The following is a 5,283-nucleotide window of genomic DNA, read 5'->3' on the forward strand; positions in this document are numbered from 1 at the left end:
GGAGCGGCCACTGCACTCCAGTCTGGGCGACAGAGTGAGACTCCAACTCAAAAAAAAAAACAACACTTTGTCTCTACCAAAAAAAAAAGAGAAAATCAAAAAATTATCCAGTATAGGGGCACACTCCTGTAGTTCCCACCACTGGCCACTTAGGAGGCTGAGATGGAAGGATTACCCTAAGACCAGGATGTCAAGGTTGTAGTGAGCTGTCATTATGCTACTGAACTCGAGTCTGGGTGACAGAATAAGACCCTGATACAAAAAATAAATAAATAAAGAGACCGAGACAGCAAAATATAAACATCCAAGGAACTGCAGTGAAGGCACTGTCTGTCACTACTAACCTGAATAGGACTTGGATAGCCTAGGAAGGACACAGGCCTGTTACAGCAAAGTCTGGAGAAAGGAGAGCCTAATATAACATTTCCAAAAAGAAAATCACATATTACCAATGAATAGACATCTAATCTCGTGTGCTACCTGAGGGGCAAGTTTCTTGCTAACACCACAAGAGTCTCTGGTCCAATGAGTGGAGTTTGATAGCAATCCTTGTTACAAGAATAATGTTTAAAAAGAGAGAGAGAGAAATAAGGCGACAAATCTTTTATTTTGAGTCAGAGTCTCAGTCTGTTGCTCAGGCTGGAATGCAGTGGAATGCTCACAGCCACTGCAGCCTCGACCTGCTTGGCTCAGGTGATCCTTTCACCTCAGCCTTCCAAGTAGCTGGAACTACAGGTATGCACCACCATGCCCAGCTAATTTTTTGACTTATTGTAGAGACAATGTCTTGCCATGTTGCCCAGGCTAGTCTCGAACCCCTGGGCTCAGGCAATCCTCTCACCTCCGCCTCCCAAGGTGCTGGGACTACAGGTGTAATCCACCATACCCAGCCAAATTAATTTCACAAATGCATAAAAGATCTGAGCAGATATTTGTCCAAAGAAGATACTCAAATGGTAATTAGCACAAGAAAAGATGCTCAACATCACTAGCCATCAGGTGTCCCTGTCACTCCATCTTGACTAGAAGCAGAAGGCTACCTTGTTCTTTGAAAGGATCTTTTACTCATATGTGCTTCTGGAACATCATCATTTGTCATTTGGAAAATACTGGTTCACTGAGTTATGCAGATCTTCCAAATGTTGACACATTTCATTATACATAATCAAAAAAGTCACATTTGTGAATGTCACCATTGATCTCATCAGACAAGTCTTTAGGTATCGGGAAGCTGTTTAGGTCTTGGTGGTAGACATAAGTGTTCCAAAATTCTAATTCTCACTTAAAAACTCATATTTTATCATTGGCAACAAATACTGCCAGTTTTTTTCCTTGAAGTGTCAGGCTTGTTTCATTTTCAAGAAAAAGTCTGCCAAATACCCAAATCTAGTAACTTTCATTTGTCTATTAGGTTTGTTTTTTAAGTAAAAATGGTATTTCATCAAAAAAGCAACTAATTCAGCTCTCAGTTCAAACAATTAACTATACAAGAGTTTTTTCTCAACAAACTATTATGCTTCAAAATGCAGCAGAAGAACGTCAAGTATATTTCCCACTTCAACACACAGAATATATTCTTTTTTTTTCTGAGTCAGAGTCTCATTCTGTCTGCCAGGCTGGAGTTCAGTAGCATGATCAATCACGGCTCACCAGAGCCTCAACCTCCTGGGCTCAGGTGATCTAACCACCTCTGCCTCCCAAATAGCTGGAACTACAGGCACATACCACCACACCTGGTTAAGTATTTTTATTTTTTGGAAGAGACCCTGTTGCCCAGGGTGATATCAAACTCCCAGTCTCAAGTGATCCTCCTGCCTCAGACTCACAAAGTGCTGGGATTATAGACGTGAGCCACTGTGCCCAGCCCATCAAGGACATTCTTAAGTGAAACTGGCCTTTTCTTTTCTTCCTACTTGAGCGCGTGCTGTGGTGAAGAATATGTTGACCACAGCACAGCTTGATTTGTGCTGGCCTCAACAGGTTGATTCACCTTTGCTTTTGTACCACTAGTACAAACAGGATCACAGTCAAAAGGCAAATAATATATTAGTGTAATTTTGAAGATAGTTTCAACCTTGCAAAAGCCTAAGAGGCTCAGAGACTTTCAGGTGTCCAAGGACCATATTTGAGAACTGCTGTTGTAAAAACACAAAAAGTCCTGTTCTATTCAACGCCATTCTATTTGTATGTGACCTCTTCCTTGACTTCCTATTTAATTATTTTATTATTACTTTAGACACAGAGTCTCGCTATATTGCCCAGATTAGAGTGCAGTGGCTATTCTGTACAATCATAGTACACTGCAGCCTTAAATTCCTGGTCTCAAGTGATCCTCCCCCTGCTGCCCCAGTAACCAGAACTAATTGCACCACCGAGCCTAGTGCCTGACTTCCTATTATAAAGAGTGGTTTAGGTCAGGCACAGTGGCTCATACCTGTAACCCCAGCACTTTGGGAGGCCGATGTAGGAGGACTGCATGAGTCCAAGAGTTCACATCAACCTAGGCAATGTAGCAAGACATCATTGCTAAAAAAAATTAACCAGTCATGTGGTGCATGCCTGTAGTCCCTATTACTCAGGAGGCTAAGACAGGAGGATCACTTGAACCCAGAAGTTGAAGGCTGTGGTGAGCTGTGATCATGTCACTGTATTCCAGCCTGAACACCAGAGTGAGAAATAGCCAATAAATAAATAAATACAGTTGTTCAAGCCTAAAACATACTTATTAATTCACCATATTAGGCCAGGTGCAGTGGCTCGTGCCTGTAACCCCAGCACTTTGGGAGGCGGAGGCAAGAGGATTGCCTGAGTCCGGGGGTTCAAGACCAGCCTGGGCAATGTGGCGAGACCTCATTTCTACAATAAATCAAAAAATTAGCCAGGCATGGTGGTGTGTGCCTGTGGTTCCAGTAACTCGGAAAGCTGAGGCGAAGGATCACCAGAGCCCAGCAGGTTGAGTTTGTGGTGGCTGTGCGCATGCCACTGAACTCTAGCCTGGGTCACAGGGTGAGACTTTAACTCAAAAAAAAAAAAAAAAGTCACCTTATTACCTAAAAATGGAAACCTTTTATATGAGAATTAAATGTAGCTACAGTCAAGTGACATTGATTTTGACATTTTCCATAGCTAAAATCAAACAATGGTATGCTTCAAGATTTTTAGCAAAACAAAACAGAATTAACCTTATTTGTAAGATATGCCCAGATTCCCAAAAGACTTAAAGAGGTTAGTCTTTCCTGGACTAGTCTGTAACTGGCATTTTACTTCCAGTGGAAACCTCTGAAATGTCACTTAGGGCAAAAGGAATACAATGGCAAAGCTCTTCTCAAGAGCTAATGATCCCACGGCCTTACTAACTCCAGTGGTGACTCTCTGTACCCTGGTACATGACTGACCCGCTGGCAGGATCTGACACAACTGGATCACCCTTCGGTCCTCGAACCGCTTTCTTCCTATGGCTCCCAGGACCCCAGATCTGCCGGGTCCTTCTGCCTCTGGGCTGCTCTCCCAAGCCCTCTCGGTTGACCTCACCCCCCTCCCCAACCTCTAGCCATCAGATGGTCCCACAGCTCAGCCTAACACCTCTCCACTTGGTTATCTCATCCTGTCTCAGGCTTTAAGTACCATCTGTTTGCTGACAAACCCAAATTGGTGTGTCCAAGAGGCCTTGAACTTCAGACCATCAGATCTACCAGCCTATTAACAAAACTGAGCTTCTGATATTCCCCCCAAACCTGTTGCTGAGCCCTCCCCACCTCAGTTCATGACAACACCTTCCAGCCACTGGCACAGACCAACACTTGGACTTACTCTTACTTCTTTCCTGCTCACACCCACACTCAATCTGTCAAAAACCCTGTTGAGTCTATCTTTAAAACATTCCAAGTTCATTCACATCTTACCACTTCTGTCATCCCTGGGTCCAAAGTACCATGGTCTCTTACCTGGATCACTGCTTTTTCTGCTTCTGCCCTTTGCTCCCTTCAATCTGCTCTCTAAATTCAACAGAGTAATTTTTTTTAATTATATAAATCAGATTGTGTCACTCCGATGTTCAAACCACCCAGGAGCTTGCCGCCTGTTTGGTTTGAATGTGTCTCCCAAAGTTCATGTATTAGAAGTGTAATCCCCAGCTCAGTGGTGTTCAGAGATGGGAACTCGAAAAGGTGATTAGGTCATGGGGACTCTGCTCTCGTGAATGCATGAATGTCATTATTGAGGGAGGGAGTCTGTTATTTAAAAAAGTGAGCTCAGGCCTTTCTCCTCTCACGCTCTTTCCCTTCCGCCTTCCACAAGCAATGACGCCTCGTGAAGGCCGTTGCCAGGACGTAGGCCCTTCAACCTTGAACTTCCCAGCCTCCAGAAATAAATCTCTTTTCTTTATAAATTACCCAGTCTCTGGTGTACTGTTGTAGAAGCACAAAATGGACTAAGATACCATCTAACTCAGAGTAAAGGCCAAAGTTATTAAAATGACCTTCAAGAACCTACTTCCTATGCTCTCCCCGCTCCCACATACTTATCTGACCTCATGACTCACTCTCCTTCCCCTCACAGACCCCACATATCCTCACCTCCACTACCAGGCCTTCTAACTGTTCCTTAAACATACAGACATGCTCCCACCTCAGGGCTTTGCATTCCACCTCCCTCATCTGGAAGGCTCTTCCCCAGGTATATACTCAAAGGCCTCTTTTTTTTTTTTTTTTTTTTTTGAGTTGGAGACTCACTCTTGTCACCCAGGCTGAAGTGCAGTGGCACGTTGACAGCCACTGCAGCCTCAACCTGCTGGGTTTAGGCGATTCTTTCATCTCAGTCTTCCAAGTAGCAGGAACTACAGACACATGCCACCACGCCCAGCTAGTTTTTGTGATTTATTGTAAAGATGAGGTCTCACCAAGTTGCCCAGGCTGGTCTTGAACCCCCAGGCTCAGGCAGTCCTCTCACCTCGGCCTCCCAAAGTGCTAGGATTACAGGCAGGAGTCACTGTACCCAGCCCCATAAATTGAATGAATTAATTTGATTATAAATTTTCTGAAATTTAAAAAGATGTTTTGACTCCTTTACACCAAATCTGTTTTGGTGAACCAGTGAAAAGATCCACTGTCTTTGTTTTCGTTACCCATCAGATTAGAAAGAGATGAGAAGCCTGACAATAAAGTGTTGATGAGAAGTCACCCTTGCCGCTAGAAGCTGCACATTAGGTAACACCTGACAACCTCCATATTAAAGATGCATATTTTATACCCCAGGATTTGATTCCCAGGCATTTGCAGGGGGAAA

The 5,283-nt window shown here is 43.7% G+C and overlaps 1 protein-coding gene across 3 annotated transcripts in view; it reads right to left on the reverse strand.

Moving 5' to 3' along the window:
* The window catches only part of WWP2 (WW domain containing E3 ubiquitin protein ligase 2), a 185,129-nt gene that overhangs the window by 156,896 nt on the left and 22,950 nt on the right, over window positions 1-5,283 (reverse strand). The window lies entirely within an intron of this gene.

Source organism: Carlito syrichta, unplaced genomic scaffold, assembly GCF_000164805.1.
Source record: "Carlito syrichta isolate Samal-C Ts95f unplaced genomic scaffold, Tarsius_syrichta-2.0.1 Scaffold312739, whole genome shotgun sequence".
Lineage (NCBI taxonomy): Eukaryota > Metazoa > Chordata > Mammalia > Primates > Tarsiidae > Carlito > Carlito syrichta.